The following is a 16,480-nucleotide window of genomic DNA, read 5'->3' on the forward strand; positions in this document are numbered from 1 at the left end:
CTCTCGCCCAAGCACGCTAACTTCGGAGTTCTGATGGGATCCGGTGCATTAGTGCTGGTATGATCGCACCCGTCAACCTTTGGTGCTCGAATTCACTTTGTTCCTCCGTAGAGCTAATGAAAAAAAAATGCAAAAATAATCGCAGAAACGAAAGAAAAAAAGTATCGAGTGCATAGCACGTGCCCAAACATTAACCGTAACGATCGGATTCCCGTCCAACGTCGGACAGTTTCCCGAGCAGCAAAAAAAAATTAAAAAGGAGGGGTGCAACACTAGACTTCCCAGGAGGTCACCCATCCTAGTACTACTCTCGCCCAAGCACGCTTAACTTCGGAGTTCTGATGGGATCCGGTGCATTAGTGCTGGTATGATCGCACCAGTCACCTTTGCGCTCGAATTCACTTTGTTCCTCCGTAGAGCTAATGAAAAAAAAATGCAAAATGAGCGCAGAAACGAAGAAAAAAAGTATCGAGTGCATTTCACCACGAACTTACGCCTTTTGCGAGTGAGCACGTGCCCAAAACATTAACCGTAACGATCGGATTCCCGTCCAACGTCGGACAGTTTCCCGAGCAGCAAAAAAAAAATTAAAAAGAGGGGTGCAACCGAGGACTTCCCAGGAGGTCACCCATCCTAGTACTACTCTCGCCCGAGCACGCTTAACTTCGGAGTTCTGATGGGATCCGTGCATTAGTGCTGGTATGATCGCACCGTCAACCTTTGTGCTCGAATTCACTTTGTTCCTCCGTAGAGCTAATGAAAAAAAAATGCAAAAATGATCGCAGAAACAAAGAAAGAAAAAAGTATCGATTGCATAGCACGTGCCCAAAACATTAACCGTAACGATGGGATTCCCGTCCAACGTCGGACAGTTTCCCGAGCAGCAAAAAAAAATAAAAGGAGGGGTGCAACACGAGGACTTCCCAGGAGGTCACCCATCCTAGTACTACTCTCCTCTTCGCCCAGGCACGCTTAACTTCGGAGTTCTGATGGGATCCGTGCATTAGTGCTGGTATGATCGCACCAGTCAACCTTTGTGCTCGAATTCACTTTGTTCCTCCGTAGAGCTAATGAAAAAAAAATGCAAAAATGATCGCAGAAACGAATCGGTGAAAAAAAGTATCGATGCATAGCACGTGCCCAAAACATTAACCGTAACGATCGGATCCCGTCCAACGTCGGACAGTTTCCCGAGCACAAAAAAAAATTAAAAAGGAGGTGCAACACGAGGACTTTCCCAGGATGTCACCCATCCTAGTACTACTCTCTCTCGCCCAAGCACGCTTAACTTCGGAGTTCTGATGGGATCCGGTGCATTAGTGCTGGTATGATCGCACCCGTCAACCTTTGCGTCTCGAATTCACTTTGTTCCTCCGTAGAGCTAATGAAAAAAAAATGCAAAAATGATCGCAGAAACGAAAGAAAAAAAGTATCGAGTGCATATCCCGTGCCCCGAAAACAATTACCTAACGATCGGATTCCCGTCCAACGTCGGACAGTTTCCCGAGCAACAAAAAAAATTAAAAGAGGAGGGAGTGCACACGAGGACTTCCCAGGATGTCACCCATCCTAGTACTACTCTCGCCCAAGCACGCTTAACTTCGGAGTTCTGATGGGATCCGGTGCATTAGTGCTGTATGATCGCACCCGTCAACCTTTGTGCTCGAATTCACTTTGTTCCTCCGTAGAGCTAATGAAAAAAAAAATGCAAAATGAGCGCAGAAACGAAAGAAAAAAGTATCGAGTGCATTTCACCACGAACTTTAACGCCTTTTGCGAGTGAGCACTGCCCAAAACATTAACCGTAACGATCGGATTCCCGTCCAACGTCGGACAGTTTCCCGAGCAGCAAAAAAAAAAATTAAAGGAGGGGTGCAACACGAGGACTTCCCAGGAGGTCACCCATTCTAGTACTACTCTCTCGCCCGAGCACGCTTAACTTCGGAGTTCTGATGGGATCCGGTGCATTAGTGCTGGTATGATCGCACCGTCAACCTTTGCGCTCGAATTCACTTTGTTCCTCCGTAGAGCTAATGAAAAAAAATGCAAAAATGAGCGCAGAACAAAGAAAAAAAGTATCGAGTGCATTTCACCACGAACCTTACGCCTTTTGCGAGTGAGCACGTGCCCAAAACATTAACCGTAACGATCGGATTCCCGTCCAACGTCGGACAGTTTCCCGAGCAGCAAAAAAAAAATTAAAAAGGAGGGTGCAACACGAGGACTTCCCAGGAGGTCACCCATCCTAGTACTACTCTCGCCCAAGCACGCTTAACTTCGGAGTTCTGATGGATCCGGTGCATTAGTGCTGGTATGATCGCACCCGTCAACCTTTGTGCTCGAATTCACTTTGTTCCTCCTCCGTAGAGCTAATGAAAAAAAAATGCAAAAAGATCGCAGAAACGAAGAAAAAAGTATCGAGTGCATAGCACGTGCCCAAAACATTAACCGTAACGATCGGATTCCCGTCCAACGTCGGACAGTTTCCCCGAGCAGCAAAAAAAAATTAAAAAGGAGGGGTGCAACACGAGGACTTCCCAGGAGGTCACCATCCTAGTACTACTCTCGACTACTCTCGCCCAGCACGCTTAACTTCGGAGTTCTGATGGGATCCGGTGCATTAGTGCTGGTATGATCGCACCCGTCAACCTTTGCGCTCGAATTCACTTTGTTCCTCCGTAGAGCTAATGAAAAAAAAATGCAAAAATGAGCGCAGAAACGAAAGAAAAAAAGTATCGAGTGCATTTCACCACGAACTTTACGCCTTTTGCGAGTGAGCACGTGCCCAAAACATTAACCGTAACGATCGGATTCCCGTCCAACGTCGGACAGTTTCCCGAGCAGCAAAAAAAAAATTAAAAAGGAGGGTGCAACACGAGGACTTCCCAGGAGGTCACCCTTCTAGTACTACTCTCGCCCGAGCACGCTTAACTTCGGAGTTCTGATGGGATCCGGTGCATTAGTGCTGGTATGATCGCACCCGTCAACCTTTGCGCTCGAATTCACTTTGTTCCTCCCGTAGAGCTAATGAAAAAAAAATGCAAAAATGAGCGCAGAAACGAAAGAAAAAAAGTATCGAGTGCATTTCACCACGAACTTACGCCTTTTGCGAGTGAGCACGTGCCCAAAACATTAACCGTAACGATCGGATTCCCGTCCAACGTCGGACAGTTTCCCGAGCAGCAAAAAAAAAATTAAAAAGGAGGGGTGCAACACGAGGACTTCCCAGGAGGTCACCCATTCTAGTACTACTCTCTCTCTCGCCCGAGCACGCTTAACTTCGGAGTTCTGATGGGATCCGGTGCATTAGTGCTGGTATGATCGCACCCGTCAACCTTTGCGCTCGAATTCACTTTGTTTCCTCCGTAGAGCTAATGAAAAAAAAATGCAAAAATGAGCGCAGAAACGAAGAAAAAAAAGTATCGAGTGCATTTCACCACGAACTTTACGCCTTTTGCGAGTGAGCACGTGCCCAAAACATTAACCGTAACGATCGGATTCCCGTCCAACGTCGGACAGTTTCCCGAGCACAAAAAAAAATTAAAAAGGAGGGGTGCAACACGAGGACTTCCCAGGAGGTCACCCATCCTAGTACTACTCTCTCGCCCAAGCACGCTTACTTCGGAGTTCTGATGGGATCCGGTGCATTAGTGCTGGTATGATCGCACCAGTCAACCTTTGTGCTCGAATTCACTTTGTTCCTCCGTAGAGCTAATGAAAAAAAAATGCAAAAATGATCGCAGAAACGAAAGAAAAAAGTATCGATTGCATAGCACGTGCCCAAAACATTAACCGTAACGATCGGATTCCCGTCCAACGTCGGACAGTTTCCCGAGCAGCAAAAAAAAATTAAAAGGAGGGGTGCAACACGAGGACTTCCCAGGAGGTCACCCATCCTAGTACTACTCTCCTCGCCCAAGCACGCTTAACTTCGGAGTTCTGATGGGATCCGGTGCATTAGTGCTGGTATGATCGCACCCGTCAACCTTTGTGCTCGAATTCACTTTGTTCCTCCGTAGAGCTAATGAAAAAAAAATGCAAAAATATCGCAGAAACGAAAGAAAAAAAGTATCGAGTGCATAGCACGTGCCCAAAACATTAACCGTAACGATCGGATTCCCGTCCAACGTCGGACAGTTTCCCGAGCAGCAAAAAAAAATTAAAAGGAGGGGTGCAACACGAGGACTTCCCAGGAGGTCACCCATCCTAGTACTACTCTCTCGCTCTCTCGCCCAACAAACTACTTCGGAGTTCTGATGGGATCCGGTGCATTAGTGCTGGTATGATCGCACCCGTCAACCTTTGCGCTCGAATTCACTTTGTTCCTCCTCCGTAGAGCTAATGAAAAAAAAAATGCAAAAATGAGCGCAGAAACGAAAGAAAAAAGTATCGAGTGCATTTCACCACGAACTTTACGCCTTTTGCGAGTGAGCACGTGCCCAAAACATTAACCGTAACGATCGGATTCCCGTCCAACGTCGGACAGTTTTCCCGAGCAGCAAAAAAAAATTAAAAGGAGGGGTGCAACACGAGGACTTCCCAGGAGGTCACCCATCCTAGTACTACTCTCTCTCGCCCAGCAGCACGCTTAACTTCGGAGTTCTGATGGGATCCGGTGCATTAGTGCTGGTATGATCGCACCCGTCAACCTTTGCGCTCGAATTCACTTTGTTCCTCCGTAGAGCTAATGAAAAAAAAATGCAAAAATGAGCGCAGAAACGAAAGAAAAAAAGTATCGAGTGCATTTCACAACCACGAACTTTACGCCTTTTGCGAGTGAGCACGTGCCCAAAACATTAACCGTAACGATCGGATTCCCGTCCAACGTCGGACAGTTTCCCGAGCAGCAAAAAAAAATTAAAAAGGAGGGGTGCAACACGAGGACTTCCCAGGAGGTCACCCATTCTAGTACTACTCTCGCCCGAGCACGCTTAACTTCGGAGTTCTGATGGGATCCGGTGCATTAGTGCTGGTATGATCGCACCCGTCAACCTTTGTGCTCGAATTCACTTTGTTCCTCCGTAGAGCTAATGAAAAAAAAAGCAAAAATGATCGCAGAAACGAAAGAAAAAAGTATCGAGTGCATAGCACGTGCCCAAAACATTAACCGTAACGATCGGATTCCCGTCCAACGTCGGACAGTTTCCCGAGCAGCAAAAAAAATTAAAAGGAGGGGTGCAACACGAGGACTTCCCAGGAGGTCACCCATCCTAGTACTACTCTCTCGCCCAAGCACGCTTAACTTCGGAGTTCTGATGGGATCCGGTGCATTAGTGCTGGTATGATCGCACCCGTCAACCTTTGCGCTCGAATTCACTTTGTTCCTCCGTAGAGCTAATGAAAAAAAAATGCAAAAATGAGCGCAGAAACGAAAGAAAAAAAGTATCGAGTGCATTTCACACGAACTTTACGCCTTTTGCGAGTGAGCACGTGCCCAAAACATTAACCGTAACGATCGGATTCCCGTCCAACGTCGGACAGTTTCCCGAGCAGCAAAAAAAAATTAAAAAGGAGGGGTGCAACACGAGGACTTCCCAGGAGGTCACCCATCCTAGTACTACTCTCGCCCAAGCACGCTTAACTTCGGAGTTCTGATGGGATCCGGTGCATTAGTGCTGGTATGATCGCACCCGTCAACCTTTGTGCTCGAATTCACTTTGTTCCTCCGTAGAGCTAATGAAAAAAAAATGCAAAAATGATCGCAGAAACGAAAGAAAAAAAGTATCGAGTGCATAGCACGTGCCCAAAACATTAACCGTAACGATCGGATTCCCGTCCAACGTCGGACAGTTTCCCGAGCAGCAAAAAAAATTAAAAGGAGGGGTGCAACACGAGGACTTCCCAGGAGGTCACCCATCCTAGTACTACTCTCGCCCAAGCACGCTTAACTTCGGAGTTCTGATGGGATCCGGTGCATTAGTGCTGGTATGATCGCACCCGTCAACCTTTGCGCTCGAATTCACTTTGTTCCTCCGTAGAGCTAATGAAAAAAAAAATGCAAAAATGAGCGCAGAAACGAAAGAAAAAAAGTATCGAGTGCATTTCACCACGAACTTTACGCCTTTTGCGAGTGAGCACGTGCCCAAAACATTAACCGTAACGATCGGATTCCCGTCCAACGTCGGACAGTTTCCCGAGCAGCAAAAAAAAATTAAAAAGGAGGGGTGCAACACGAGGACTTCCCAGGAGGTCACCCATCCTAGTACTACTCTCGCCCAAGCACGCTTAACTTCGGAGTTCTGATGGGATCCGGTGCATTAGTGCTGGTATGATCGCACCCGTCAACCTTTGCGCTCGAATTCACTTTGTTCCTCCGTAGAGCTAATGAAAAAAAAAATGCAAAAATGAGCGCAGAAACGAAAGAAAAAAAGTATCGAGTGCATTTCACCACGAACTTTACGCCTTTTGCGAGTGAGCACGTGCCCAAAACATTAACCGTAACGATCGGATTCCCGTCCAACGTCGGACAGTTTCCCGAGCAGCAAAAAAAAATTAAAAAGGAGGGGTGCAACACGAGGACTTCCCAGGAGGTCACCCATCCTAGTACTACTCTCGCCCAAGCACGCTTAACTTCGGAGTTCTGATGGGATCCGGTGCATTAGTGCTGGTATGATCGCACCAGTCAACCTTTGTGCTCGAATTCACTTTGTTCCTCCGTAGAGCTAATGAAAAAAAATGCAAAAATGATCGCAGAAACGAAAGAAAAAAAGTATCGAGTGCATAGCACGTGCCCAAAAATTAACCGTAACGATCGGATTCCCGTCCAACGTCGGACAGTTTCCCGAGCAGCAAAAAAAAATTAAAAAGGAGGGGTGCAACACGAGGACTTCCCAGGAGGTCACCCATCCTAGTACTACTCTCGCCCAAGCACGCTTAACTTCGGAGTTCTGATGGGATCCGGTGCATTAGTGCTGGTATGATCGCACCCGTCAACCTTTGCGCTCGAATTCACTTTGTTCTCCGTAGAGCTAATGAAAAAAAAATGCAAAAATGAGCGCAGAAACGAAAGAAAAAAGTATCGAGTGCATTTCACCACGAACTTTACGCCTTTTGCGAGTGAGCACGTGCCCAAAACATTAACCGTAACGATCGGATTCCCGTCCAACGTCGGACAGTTTCCCGAGCAGCAAAAAAAAATTAAAAGGAGGGGTGCAACACGAGGACTTCCCAGGAGGTCACCCATCCTAGTACTACTCTCGCCCAAGCACGCTTAACTTCGGAGTTCTGATGGGATCCGGTGCATTAGTGCTGGTATGATCGCACCCGTCAACCTTTGTGCTCGAATTCACTTTGTTCCTCCGTAGAGCTAATGAAAAAAAAATGCAAAAATGATCGCAGAAACGAAAGAAAAAAAGTATCGAGTGCATAGCACGTGCCCAAAACATTAACCGTAACGATCGGATTCCCGTCCAACGTCGGACAGTTTCCCGAGCAGCAAAAAAAAATTAAAAAGGAGGGGTGCAACACGAGGACTTCCCAGGAGGTCACCCATCCTAGTACTACTCTCGCCCAAGCACGCTTAACTTCGGAGTTCTGATGGGATCCGGTGCATTAGTGCTGGTATGATCGCACCCGTCAACCTTTGTGCTCGAATTCACTTTGTTCCTCCGTAGAGCTAATGAAAAAAAAATGCAAAAATGATCGCAGAAACGAAAGAAAAAAAGTATCGAGTGCATAGCACGTGCCCAAAACATTAACCGTAACGATCGGATTCCCGTCCAACGTCGGACAGTTTCCCGAGCAGCAAAAAAAAATTAAAAAGGAGGGGTGCAACACGAGGACTTCCCAGGAGGTCACCCATCCTAGTACTACTCTCGCCCAAGCACGCTTAACTTCGGAGTTCTGATGGGATCCGGTGCATTAGTGCTGGTATGATCGCACCCGTCAACCTTTGCGCTCGAATTCACTTTGTTTCTCCGTAGAGCTAATGAAAAAAAAATGCAAAAATGAGCGCAGAAACGAAAGAAAAAAAGTATCGAGTGCATTTCACCACGAACTTTACGCCTTTTGCGAGTGAGCACGTGCCCAAAACATTAACCGTAACGATCGGATTCCCGTCCAACGTCGGACAGTTTCCCGAGCAGCAAAAAAAAATTAAAAAGGAGGGGTGCAACACGAGGACTTCCCAGGAGGTCACCCATCTAGTACTACTCTCGCCCAGCACGCTTAACTTCGGAGTTCTGATGGGATCCGGTGCATTAGTGCTGGTATGATCGCACCCGTCAACCTTTGCGCTCGAATTCACTTTGTTCCTCCGTAGAGCTAATGAAAAAAAAATGCAAAAATGAGCGCAGAAACGAAAGAAAAAAAGTATCGAGTGCATAGCACGTGCCCAAAACATTAACCGTAACGATCGGATTCCCGTCCAACGTCGGACAGTTTCCCGAGCAGCAAAAAAAAATTAAAAAGGAGGGGTGCAACACGAGGACTTCCCAGGAGGTCACCCATCCTAGTACTACTCTCGCCCAAGCACGCTTAACTTCGGAGTTCTGATGGGATCCGGTGCATTAGTGCTGGTATGATCGCACCCGTCAACCTTTGCGCTCGAATTCACTTTGTTCCTCCGTAGAGCTAATGAAAAAAAAATGCAAAAATGAGCGCAGAAACGAAAGAAAAAAAGTATCGAGTGCATTTCACCACGAACTTTACGCCTTTTGCGAGTGAGCACGTGCCCAAAACATTAACCGTAACGATCGGATTCCCGTCCAACGTCGGACAGTTTCCCGAGCAGCAAAAAAAAATTAAAAAGGAGGGGTGCAACACGAGGACTTCCCAGGAGGTCACCCATCCTAGTACTACTCTCGCCCAAGCACGCTTAACTTCGGAGTTCTGATGGGATCCGGTGCATTAGTGCTGGTATGATCGCACCCGTCAACCTTTGTGCTCGAATTCACTTTGTTCCTCCGTAGAGCTAATGAAAAAAAAATGCAAAAATATCGCAGAAACGAAAGAAAAAAAGTATCGAGTGCATAGCACGTGCCCAAAACATTAACCGTAACGATCGGATTCCCGTCCAACGTCGGACAGTTTCCGAGCAGCAAAAAAAAATTAAAAAGGAGGGGTGCAACACGAGGACTTCCCAGGAGGTCACCCATCCTAGTACTACTCTCGCCCAAGCACGCTTAACTTCGGAGTTCTGATGGGATCCGGTGCATTAGTGCTGGTATGATCGCACCCGTCAACCTTTGCGCTCGATTTCACTTTGTTCCTCCGTTGAGCTAATGAAAAAAAAAATGCAAAAATGAGCGCAGAAACGAAAGAAAAAATTATCGAGTGCATTTCACCACGAACTTTACGCCTTTTGCGAGTGAGCACGTGCCCAAAACATTAACCGTAACGATCGGATTCCCGTCCAACGTCGGACAGTTTCCCGAGCAGCAAAAAAAAATTAAAAAGGAGGGGTGCAACACGAGGACTTCCCAGGAGGTCACCCATCCTAGTACTACTCTCGCCCAAGCACGCTTAACTTCGGAGTTCTGATGGGATCCGGTGCATTAGTGCTGGTATGATCGCACCAGTCAACCTTTGCGCTCGAATTCACTTTGTTCCTCCGTAGAGCTAATGAAAAAAAAATGCAAAAATGATCGCAGAAACGAAAGAAAAAAAGTATCGAGTGCATAGCACGTGCCCAAAACATTAACCGTAACGATCGGATTCCCGTCCAACGTCGGACAGTTTCCCGAGCAGCAAAAAAAAATTAAAAAGGAGGGGTGCAACACGAGGACTTCCCAGGAGGTCACCCATCCTAGTACTACTCTCGCCCAAGCACGCTTAACTTCGGAGTTCTGATGGGATCCGGTGCATTAGTGCTGGTATGATCGCACCCGTCAACCTTTGTGCTCGAATTCACTTTGTTCCTCCGTAGAGCTAATGAAAAAAAAAATGCAAAAATGATCGCAGAAACGAAAGAAAAAAAGTATCGAGTGCATAGCACGTGCCCAAAACATTAACCGTAACGATCGGATTCCCGTCCAACGTCGGACAGTTTCCCGAGCAGCAAAAAAAATTAAAAAGGAGGGGTGCAACACGAGGACTTCCCAGGAGGTCACCCATCCTAGTACTACTCTCGCCCAAGCACGCTTAACTTCGGAGTTCTGATGGGATCCGGTGCATTAGTGCTGGTATGATCGCACCAGTCAACCTTTGTGCTCGAATTCACTTTGTTCCTCCGTAGAGCTAATGAAAAAAAAATGCAAAAATGATCGCAGAAACGAAAGAAAAAAAGTATCGAGTGCATAGCACGTGCCCAAAACATTAACCGTAACGATCGGATTCCCGTCCAACGTCGGACAGTTTCCCGAGCAGCAAAAAAAATTAAAAAGGAGGGGTGCAACACGAGGACTTCCCAGGAGGTCACCCATCCTAGTACTACTCTCTCCCCCAAGCACGCTTAACTTCGGAGTTCTGATGGGATCCGGTGCATTAGTGCTGGTATGATCGCACCAGTCAACCTTTGTGCTCGAATTCACTTTGTTCCTCCGTAGAGCTAATGAAAAAAAAATGCAAAAATGATCGCAGAAACGAAAGAAAAAAAGTATCGAGTGCATAGCACGTGCCCAAAACATTAACCGTAACGATCGGATTCCCGTCCAACGTCGGACAGTTTCCCGAGCAGCAAAAAAAAATTAAAAAGGAGGGGTGCAACACGAGGACTTCCCAGGAGGTCACCCATCCTAGTACTACTCTCGCCCAAGCACGCTTAACTTCGGAGTTCTGATGGGATCCGGTGCATTAGTGCTGGTATGATCGCACCCGTCAACCTTTGCGCTCGAATTCACTTTGTTCCTCCGTAGAGCTAATGAAAAAAAAATGCAAAAATGAGCGCAGAAACGAAAGAAAAAAAGTATCGAGTGCATTTCACCACGAACTTTACGCCTTTTGCGAGTGAGCACGTGCCCAAAACATTAACCGTAACGATCGGATTCCCGTCCAACGTCGGACAGTTTCCCGAGCAGCAAAAAAAAATTAAAAAGGAGGGGTGCAACACGAGGACTTCCCAGGAGGTCACCCATCCTAGTACTACTCTCGCCCAAGCACGCTTAACTTCGGAGTTCTGATGGGATCCGGTGCATTAGTGCTGGTATGATCGCACCCGTCAACCTTTGCGCTCGAATTCACTTTGTTCCTCCGTAGAGCTAATGAAAAAAAATGCAAAAATGAGCGCAGAAACGAAAGAAAAAAAGTATCGAGTGCATTTCACAACGAACCTTACGCCTTTTGCGAGTGAGCACGTGCCCAAAACATTAACCGTAACGATCGGATTCCCGTCCAACGTCGGACAGTTTCCCGAGCAGCAAAAAAAATTAAAAAGGAGGGGTGCAACACGAGGACTTCCCAGGAGGTCACCCATCCTAGTACTACTCTCGCCCAAGCACGCTTAACTTCGGAGTTCTGATGGGATCCGGTGCATTAGTGCTGGTATGATCGCACCCGTCAACCTTTGTGCTCGAATTCACTTTGTTCCTCCGTAGAGCTAATGAAAAAAAAATGCAAAAATGATCGCAGAAACGAAAGAAAAAAAGTATCGAGTGCATAGCACGTGCCCAAAACATTAACCGTAACGATCGGATTCCCGTCCAACGTCGGACAGTTTCCCGAGCAGCAAAAAAAAATTAAAAAGGAGGGGTGCAACACGAGGACTTCCCAGGAGGTCACCCATCCTAGTACTACTCTCGCCCAAGCACGCTTAACTTCGGAGTTCTGATGGGATCCGGTGCATTAGTGCTGGTATGATCGCACCCGTCAACCTTTGTGCTCGAATTCACTTTGTTCCTCCGTAGAGCTAATGAAAAAAAAATGCAAAAATGATCGCAGAAACGAAAGAAAAAAAGTATCGAGTGCATAGCACGTGCCCAAAACATTAACCGTAACGATCGGATTCCCGTCCAACGTCGGACAGTTTCCCGAGCAGCAAAAAAAAATTAAAAAGGAGGGGTGCAACACGAGGACTTCCCAGGAGGTCACCCATCCTAGTACTACTCTCGCCCAAGCACGCTTAACTTCGGAGTTCTGATGGGATCCGGTGCATTAGTGCTGGTATGATCGCACCCGTCAACCTTTGCGCTCGAATTCACTTTGTTCCTCCGTAGAGCTAATGAAAAAAAAATGCAAAAATGAGCGCAGAAACGAAAGAAAAAAAGTATCGAGTGCATTTCACCACGAACTTTACGCCTTTTGCGAGTGAGCACGTGCCCAAAACATTAACCGTAACGATCGGATTCCCGTCCAACGTCGGACAGTTTCCCGAGCAGCAAAAAAAAATTAAAAAGGAGGGGTGCAACACGAGGACTTCCCAGGAGGTCACCCATCCTAGTACTACTCTCGCCCAAGCACGCTTAACTTCGGAGTTCTGATGGGATCCGGTGCATTAGTGCTGGTATGATCGCACCCGTCAACCTTTGTGCTCGAATTCACTTTGTTCCTCCGTAGAGCTAATGAAAAAAAAATGCAAAAATGATCGCAGAAACGAAAGAAAAAAAGTATCGAGTGCATAGCACGTGCCCAAAACATTAACCGTAACGATCGGATTCCCGTCCAACGTCGGACAGTTTCCCGAGCAGCAAAAAAAAATTAAAAAGGAGGGGTGCAACACGAGGACTTCCCAGGAGGTCACCCATCCTAGTACTACTCTCGCCCAAGCACGCTTAACTTCGGAGTTCTGATGGGATCCGGTGCATTAGTGCTGGTATGATCGCACCCGTCAACCTTTGCGCTCGAATTCACTTTGTTCCTCCGTAGAGCTAATGAAAAAAAAATGCAAAAATGAGCGCAGAAACGAAAGAAAAAAAGTATCGAGTGCATTTCACCACGAACTTTACGCCTTTTGCGAGTGAGCACGTGCCCAAAACATTAACCGTAACGATCGGATTCCCGTCCAACGTCGGACAGTTTCCCGAGCAGCAAAAAAAAATTAAAAAGGAGGGGTGCAACACGAGGACTTCCCAGGAGGTCACCCATCCTAGTACTACTCTCGCCCAAGCACGCTTAACTTCGGAGTTCTGATGGGATCCGGTGCATTAGTGCTGGTATGATCGCACCCGTCAACCTTTGTGCTCGAATTCACTTTGTTCCTCCGTAGAGCTAATGAAAAAAAAATGCAAAAATGATCGCAGAAACGAAAGAAAAAAAGTATCGAGTGCATAGCACGTGCCCAAAACATTAACCGTAACGATCGGATTCCCGTCCAACGTCGGACAGTTTCCCGAGCAGCAAAAAAAAATTAAAAAGGAGGGGTGCAACACGAGGACTTCCCAGGAGGTCACCCATCCTAGTACTACTCTCGCCCAAGCACGCTTAACTTCGGAGTTCTGATGGGATCCGGTGCATTAGTGCTGGTATGATCGCACCCGTCAACCTTTGCGCTCGAATTCACTTTGTTCCTCCGTAGAGCTAATGAAAAAAAAATGCAAAAATGAGCGCAGAAACGAAAGAAAAAAAGTATCGAGTGCATTTCACCACGAACTTTACGCCTTTTGCGAGTGAGCACGTGCCCAAAACATTAACCGTAACGATCGGATTCCCGTCCAACGTCGGACAGTTTCCCGAGCAGCAAAAAAAAATTAAAAAGGAGGGGTGCAACACGAGGACTTCCCAGGAGGTCACCCATCCTAGTACTACTCTCGCCCAGCACGCTTAACTTCGGAGTTCTGATGGGATCCGGTGCATTAGTGCTGGTATGATCGCACCCGTCAACCTTTGCGCTCGAATTCACTTTGTTCCTCCGTAGAGCTAATGAAAAAAAAATGCAAAAATGATCGCAGAAACGAAAGAAAAAAGTATCGAGTGCATTTCACACGAACTTTACGCCTTTTGCGAGTGAGCACGTGCCCAAAACATTAACCGTAACGATCGGATTCCCGTCCAACGTCGGACAGTTTCCCGAGCAGCAAAAAAAAATTAAAAAGGAGGGGTGCAACACGAGGACTTCCCAGGAGGTCACCCATCCTAGTACTACTCTCGCCCAAGCACGCTTAACTTCGGAGTTCTGATGGGATCCGGTGCATTAGTGCTGGTATGATCGCACCCGTCAACCTTTGCGCTCGAATTCACTTTGTTCCTCCGTAGAGCTAATGAAAAAAAAATGCAAAAATGAGCGCAGAAACGAAAGAAAAAAAGTATCGAGTGCATTTCACCACGAACTTTACGCCTTTTGCGAGTGAGCACGTGCCCAAAACATTAACCGTAACGATCGGATTCCCGTCCAACGTCGGACAGTTTCCCGAGCAGCAAAAAAAAATTAAAAAGGAGGGGTGCAACACGAGGACTTCCCAGGAGGTCACCCATCCTAGTACTACTCTCGCCCAAGCACGCTTAACTTCGGAGTTCTGATGGGATCCGGTGCATTAGTGCTGGTATGATCGCACCCGTCAACCTTTGCGCTCGAATTCACTTTGTTCCTCCGTAGAGCTAATGAAAAAAAAATGCAAAAATGAGCGCAGAAACGAAAGAAAAAAAGTATCGAGTGCATTTCACCACGAACTTTACGCCTTTTGCGAGTGAGCACGTGCCCAAAACATTAACCGTAACGATCGGATTCCCGTCCAACGTCGGACAGTTTCCCGAGCAGCAAAAAAAAATTAAAAAGGAGGGGTGCAACACGAGGACTTCCCAGGAGGTCACCCATCCTAGTACTACTCTCGCCCAAGCACGCTTAACTTCGGAGTTCTGATGGGATCCGGTGCATTAGTGCTGGTATGATCGCACCCGTCAACCTTTGTGCTCGAATTCACTTTGTTCCTCCGTAGAGCTAATGAAAAAAAATGCAAAAATGATCGCAGAAACGAAAGAAAAAAAGTATCGAGTGCATTTCACCACGAACTTTACGCCTGCGAGTGAGCACGTGCCCAAAACATTAACCGTAACGATCGGATTCCCGTCCAACGTCGGACAGTTTCCCGAGCAGCAAAAAAAAAATTAAAAAGGAGGGGTGCAACACGAGGACTTCCCAGGAGGTCACCCATCTAGTACTACTCTCGCCCAAGCACGCTTAACTTCGGAGTTCTGATGGGATCCGGTGCATTAGTGCTGGTATGATCGCACCCGTCAACCTTTGCGCTCGAATTCACTTTGTTCCTCCGTAGAGCTAATGAAAAAAAATGCAAAAATGATCGCAGAAACGAAAGAAAAAAAGTATCGAGTGCATTTCACCACGAACTTTACGCCTTTTGCGAGTGAGCACGTGCCCAAAACATTAACCGTAACGATCGGATTCCCGTCCAACGTCGGACAGTTTCCCGAGCAGCAAAAAAAAATTAAAAAGGAGGGGTGCAACACGAGGACTTCCCAGGAGGTCACCCATCCTAGTACTACTCTCGCCCAAGCACGCTTAACTTCGGAGTTCTGATGGGATCCGGTGCATTAGTGCTGGTATGATCGCACCCGTCAACCTTTGCGCTCGAATTCACTTTGTTCCTCCGTAGAGCTAATGAAAAAAAAATGCAAAAATGATCGCAGAAACGAAAGAAAAAAAGTATCGAGTGCATTTCACCACGAACTTTACGCCTTTTGCGAGTGAGCACGTGCCCAAAACATTAACCGTAACGATCGGATTCCCGTCCAACGTCGGACAGTTTCCCGAGCAGCAAAAAAAAATTAAAAAGGAGGGGTGCAACACGAGGACTTCCCAGGAGGTCACCCATCCTAGTACTACTCTCGCCCAAGCACGCTTAACTTCGGAGTTCTGATGGGATCCGGTGCATTAGTGCTGGTATGATCGCACCCGTCAACCTTTGCGCTCGAATTCACTTTGTTCCTCCGTAGAGCTAATGAAAAAAAAATGCAAAAATGAGCGCAGAAACGAAAGAAAAAAAGTATCGAGTGCATTTCACCACGAACTTTACGCCTTTTGCGAGTGAGCACGTGCCCAAAACATTAACCGTAACGATCGGATTCCCGTCCAACGTCGGACAGTTTCCCGAGCAGCAAAAAAAAATTAAAAAGGAGGGGTGCAACACGAGGACTTCCCAGGAGGTCACCCATCCTAGTACTACTCTCGCCCAAGCACGCTTAACTTCGGAGTTCTGATGGGATCCGGTGCATTAGTGCTGGTATGATCGCACCCGTCAACCTTTGCGCTCGAATTCACTTTGTTCCTCCGTAGAGCTAATGAAAAAAAAATGCAAAAATGATCGCAGAAACGAAAGAAAAAAAGTATCGAGTGCATTTCACCACGAACTTTACGCCTTTTGCGAGTGAGCACGTGCCCAAAACATTAACCGTAACGATCGGATTCCCGTCCAACGTCGGACAGTTTCCCGAGCAGCAAAAAAAAAATTAAAAAGGAGGGGTGCAACACGAGGACTTCCCAGGAGGTCACCCATCCTAGTACTACTCTCGCCCAAGCACGCTTAACTTCGGAGTTCTGATGGGATCCGGTGCATTAGTGCTGGTATGATCGCACCCGTCAACCTTTGCGCTCGAATTCACTTTGTTCCTCCGTAGAGCTAATGAAAAAAAAATGCAAAAATGAGCGCAGAAACGA

General features: G+C 47.0%; 46 non-coding genes and 4 pseudogenes across 46 annotated transcripts; all 50 read right to left on the minus strand.

The window, feature by feature from the left end:
* Positions 1–261: 261 nt before the first annotated feature.
* LOC116191844 lies at positions 262–379 on the minus strand. The gene has a single exon (XR_004153920.1). It is a non-coding gene; the product is annotated as a 5S ribosomal RNA (ribosomal RNA).
* A 217-nt stretch (positions 380–596) lies between these two features.
* Positions 597–713, minus strand: LOC116191901. The gene has a single exon (XR_004153965.1). It is a non-coding gene; the product is annotated as a 5S ribosomal RNA (ribosomal RNA).
* A 189-nt stretch (positions 714–902) lies between these two features.
* On the minus strand, positions 903–1,026 carry LOC116191908. Its single transcript, XR_004153970.1, has one exon. It is a non-coding gene; the product is annotated as a 5S ribosomal RNA (ribosomal RNA).
* A 189-nt stretch (positions 1,027–1,215) lies between these two features.
* On the minus strand, positions 1,216–1,339 carry LOC116191902. The gene has a single exon (XR_004153966.1). It is a non-coding gene; the product is annotated as a 5S ribosomal RNA (ribosomal RNA).
* A 193-nt stretch (positions 1,340–1,532) lies between these two features.
* On the minus strand, positions 1,533–1,649 carry LOC116191907. Its single transcript, XR_004153969.1, has one exon. It is a non-coding gene; the product is annotated as a 5S ribosomal RNA (ribosomal RNA).
* Positions 1,650–1,869: 220 nt separating this feature from the next.
* LOC116191883 lies at positions 1,870–1,990 on the minus strand. Its single transcript, XR_004153953.1, has one exon. It is a non-coding gene; the product is annotated as a 5S ribosomal RNA (ribosomal RNA).
* Positions 1,991–2,207: 217 nt separating this feature from the next.
* LOC116191850 lies at positions 2,208–2,325 on the minus strand. Its single transcript, XR_004153925.1, has one exon. It is a non-coding gene; the product is annotated as a 5S ribosomal RNA (ribosomal RNA).
* Positions 2,326–2,516: 191 nt separating this feature from the next.
* LOC116191911 lies at positions 2,517–2,643 on the minus strand (annotated as a pseudogene).
* A 221-nt stretch (positions 2,644–2,864) lies between these two features.
* Positions 2,865–2,982, minus strand: LOC116191834. The gene has a single exon (XR_004153910.1). It is a non-coding gene; the product is annotated as a 5S ribosomal RNA (ribosomal RNA).
* A 222-nt stretch (positions 2,983–3,204) lies between these two features.
* LOC116191889 lies at positions 3,205–3,329 on the minus strand (annotated as a pseudogene).
* Positions 3,330–3,550: 221 nt separating this feature from the next.
* LOC116191891 lies at positions 3,551–3,670 on the minus strand. The gene has a single exon (XR_004153958.1). It is a non-coding gene; the product is annotated as a 5S ribosomal RNA (ribosomal RNA).
* Positions 3,671–3,858: 188 nt separating this feature from the next.
* Positions 3,859–3,980, minus strand: LOC116191845. The gene has a single exon (XR_004153921.1). It is a non-coding gene; the product is annotated as a 5S ribosomal RNA (ribosomal RNA).
* Positions 3,981–4,168: 188 nt separating this feature from the next.
* On the minus strand, positions 4,169–4,294 carry LOC116191912 (annotated as a pseudogene).
* A 224-nt stretch (positions 4,295–4,518) lies between these two features.
* On the minus strand, positions 4,519–4,643 carry LOC116191895 (annotated as a pseudogene).
* Positions 4,644–4,867: 224 nt separating this feature from the next.
* Positions 4,868–4,986, minus strand: LOC116191775. The gene has a single exon (XR_004153854.1). It is a non-coding gene; the product is annotated as a 5S ribosomal RNA (ribosomal RNA).
* Positions 4,987–5,172: 186 nt separating this feature from the next.
* LOC116191808 lies at positions 5,173–5,293 on the minus strand. Its single transcript, XR_004153886.1, has one exon. It is a non-coding gene; the product is annotated as a 5S ribosomal RNA (ribosomal RNA).
* Positions 5,294–5,513: 220 nt separating this feature from the next.
* LOC116191551 lies at positions 5,514–5,632 on the minus strand. The gene has a single exon (XR_004153639.1). It is a non-coding gene; the product is annotated as a 5S ribosomal RNA (ribosomal RNA).
* A 188-nt stretch (positions 5,633–5,820) lies between these two features.
* LOC116191668 lies at positions 5,821–5,939 on the minus strand. Its single transcript, XR_004153750.1, has one exon. It is a non-coding gene; the product is annotated as a 5S ribosomal RNA (ribosomal RNA).
* A 222-nt stretch (positions 5,940–6,161) lies between these two features.
* Positions 6,162–6,280, minus strand: LOC116191783. Its single transcript, XR_004153862.1, has one exon. It is a non-coding gene; the product is annotated as a 5S ribosomal RNA (ribosomal RNA).
* A 222-nt stretch (positions 6,281–6,502) lies between these two features.
* On the minus strand, positions 6,503–6,621 carry LOC116191763. Its single transcript, XR_004153843.1, has one exon. It is a non-coding gene; the product is annotated as a 5S ribosomal RNA (ribosomal RNA).
* A 188-nt stretch (positions 6,622–6,809) lies between these two features.
* LOC116191898 lies at positions 6,810–6,928 on the minus strand. The gene has a single exon (XR_004153963.1). It is a non-coding gene; the product is annotated as a 5S ribosomal RNA (ribosomal RNA).
* Positions 6,929–7,146: 218 nt separating this feature from the next.
* Positions 7,147–7,265, minus strand: LOC116191924. Its single transcript, XR_004153981.1, has one exon. It is a non-coding gene; the product is annotated as a 5S ribosomal RNA (ribosomal RNA).
* A 190-nt stretch (positions 7,266–7,455) lies between these two features.
* Positions 7,456–7,574, minus strand: LOC116191558. The gene has a single exon (XR_004153645.1). It is a non-coding gene; the product is annotated as a 5S ribosomal RNA (ribosomal RNA).
* A 190-nt stretch (positions 7,575–7,764) lies between these two features.
* Positions 7,765–7,883, minus strand: LOC116191569. Its single transcript, XR_004153656.1, has one exon. It is a non-coding gene; the product is annotated as a 5S ribosomal RNA (ribosomal RNA).
* Positions 7,884–8,104: 221 nt separating this feature from the next.
* Positions 8,105–8,221, minus strand: LOC116191879. Its single transcript, XR_004153949.1, has one exon. It is a non-coding gene; the product is annotated as a 5S ribosomal RNA (ribosomal RNA).
* Positions 8,222–8,411: 190 nt separating this feature from the next.
* Positions 8,412–8,530, minus strand: LOC116191581. Its single transcript, XR_004153667.1, has one exon. It is a non-coding gene; the product is annotated as a 5S ribosomal RNA (ribosomal RNA).
* Positions 8,531–8,751: 221 nt separating this feature from the next.
* On the minus strand, positions 8,752–8,870 carry LOC116191593. Its single transcript, XR_004153678.1, has one exon. It is a non-coding gene; the product is annotated as a 5S ribosomal RNA (ribosomal RNA).
* A 188-nt stretch (positions 8,871–9,058) lies between these two features.
* Positions 9,059–9,177, minus strand: LOC116191605. The gene has a single exon (XR_004153689.1). It is a non-coding gene; the product is annotated as a 5S ribosomal RNA (ribosomal RNA).
* Positions 9,178–9,398: 221 nt separating this feature from the next.
* On the minus strand, positions 9,399–9,517 carry LOC116191764. The gene has a single exon (XR_004153844.1). It is a non-coding gene; the product is annotated as a 5S ribosomal RNA (ribosomal RNA).
* A 190-nt stretch (positions 9,518–9,707) lies between these two features.
* LOC116191616 lies at positions 9,708–9,826 on the minus strand. Its single transcript, XR_004153700.1, has one exon. It is a non-coding gene; the product is annotated as a 5S ribosomal RNA (ribosomal RNA).
* Positions 9,827–10,016: 190 nt separating this feature from the next.
* Positions 10,017–10,135, minus strand: LOC116191767. Its single transcript, XR_004153846.1, has one exon. It is a non-coding gene; the product is annotated as a 5S ribosomal RNA (ribosomal RNA).
* Positions 10,136–10,324: 189 nt separating this feature from the next.
* On the minus strand, positions 10,325–10,445 carry LOC116191886. Its single transcript, XR_004153955.1, has one exon. It is a non-coding gene; the product is annotated as a 5S ribosomal RNA (ribosomal RNA).
* A 190-nt stretch (positions 10,446–10,635) lies between these two features.
* On the minus strand, positions 10,636–10,754 carry LOC116191628. Its single transcript, XR_004153711.1, has one exon. It is a non-coding gene; the product is annotated as a 5S ribosomal RNA (ribosomal RNA).
* A 221-nt stretch (positions 10,755–10,975) lies between these two features.
* LOC116191640 lies at positions 10,976–11,094 on the minus strand. The gene has a single exon (XR_004153722.1). It is a non-coding gene; the product is annotated as a 5S ribosomal RNA (ribosomal RNA).
* Positions 11,095–11,313: 219 nt separating this feature from the next.
* LOC116191651 lies at positions 11,314–11,432 on the minus strand. The gene has a single exon (XR_004153733.1). It is a non-coding gene; the product is annotated as a 5S ribosomal RNA (ribosomal RNA).
* A 190-nt stretch (positions 11,433–11,622) lies between these two features.
* Positions 11,623–11,741, minus strand: LOC116191662. The gene has a single exon (XR_004153744.1). It is a non-coding gene; the product is annotated as a 5S ribosomal RNA (ribosomal RNA).
* Positions 11,742–11,931: 190 nt separating this feature from the next.
* LOC116191675 lies at positions 11,932–12,050 on the minus strand. The gene has a single exon (XR_004153756.1). It is a non-coding gene; the product is annotated as a 5S ribosomal RNA (ribosomal RNA).
* A 221-nt stretch (positions 12,051–12,271) lies between these two features.
* Positions 12,272–12,390, minus strand: LOC116191686. Its single transcript, XR_004153767.1, has one exon. It is a non-coding gene; the product is annotated as a 5S ribosomal RNA (ribosomal RNA).
* A 190-nt stretch (positions 12,391–12,580) lies between these two features.
* On the minus strand, positions 12,581–12,699 carry LOC116191697. Its single transcript, XR_004153779.1, has one exon. It is a non-coding gene; the product is annotated as a 5S ribosomal RNA (ribosomal RNA).
* A 221-nt stretch (positions 12,700–12,920) lies between these two features.
* LOC116191708 lies at positions 12,921–13,039 on the minus strand. Its single transcript, XR_004153790.1, has one exon. It is a non-coding gene; the product is annotated as a 5S ribosomal RNA (ribosomal RNA).
* A 190-nt stretch (positions 13,040–13,229) lies between these two features.
* LOC116191719 lies at positions 13,230–13,348 on the minus strand. Its single transcript, XR_004153801.1, has one exon. It is a non-coding gene; the product is annotated as a 5S ribosomal RNA (ribosomal RNA).
* Positions 13,349–13,569: 221 nt separating this feature from the next.
* LOC116191825 lies at positions 13,570–13,687 on the minus strand. The gene has a single exon (XR_004153902.1). It is a non-coding gene; the product is annotated as a 5S ribosomal RNA (ribosomal RNA).
* A 219-nt stretch (positions 13,688–13,906) lies between these two features.
* On the minus strand, positions 13,907–14,025 carry LOC116191730. The gene has a single exon (XR_004153812.1). It is a non-coding gene; the product is annotated as a 5S ribosomal RNA (ribosomal RNA).
* Positions 14,026–14,246: 221 nt separating this feature from the next.
* On the minus strand, positions 14,247–14,365 carry LOC116191742. The gene has a single exon (XR_004153823.1). It is a non-coding gene; the product is annotated as a 5S ribosomal RNA (ribosomal RNA).
* A 221-nt stretch (positions 14,366–14,586) lies between these two features.
* On the minus strand, positions 14,587–14,705 carry LOC116191754. The gene has a single exon (XR_004153834.1). It is a non-coding gene; the product is annotated as a 5S ribosomal RNA (ribosomal RNA).
* Positions 14,706–14,923: 218 nt separating this feature from the next.
* Positions 14,924–15,041, minus strand: LOC116191802. Its single transcript, XR_004153880.1, has one exon. It is a non-coding gene; the product is annotated as a 5S ribosomal RNA (ribosomal RNA).
* A 220-nt stretch (positions 15,042–15,261) lies between these two features.
* LOC116191766 lies at positions 15,262–15,380 on the minus strand. The gene has a single exon (XR_004153845.1). It is a non-coding gene; the product is annotated as a 5S ribosomal RNA (ribosomal RNA).
* A 221-nt stretch (positions 15,381–15,601) lies between these two features.
* LOC116191777 lies at positions 15,602–15,720 on the minus strand. The gene has a single exon (XR_004153856.1). It is a non-coding gene; the product is annotated as a 5S ribosomal RNA (ribosomal RNA).
* Positions 15,721–15,941: 221 nt separating this feature from the next.
* LOC116191789 lies at positions 15,942–16,060 on the minus strand. The gene has a single exon (XR_004153868.1). It is a non-coding gene; the product is annotated as a 5S ribosomal RNA (ribosomal RNA).
* Positions 16,061–16,282: 222 nt separating this feature from the next.
* On the minus strand, positions 16,283–16,401 carry LOC116191800. The gene has a single exon (XR_004153879.1). It is a non-coding gene; the product is annotated as a 5S ribosomal RNA (ribosomal RNA).
* Between the last annotated feature and the right edge of the window lie 79 nt (positions 16,402–16,480).

The sequence above is a fragment of the Punica granatum genome, unplaced genomic scaffold (genome assembly GCF_007655135.1).
Source record: "Punica granatum isolate Tunisia-2019 unplaced genomic scaffold, ASM765513v2 Contig00627, whole genome shotgun sequence".
Lineage (NCBI taxonomy): Eukaryota > Viridiplantae > Streptophyta > Magnoliopsida > Myrtales > Lythraceae > Punica > Punica granatum.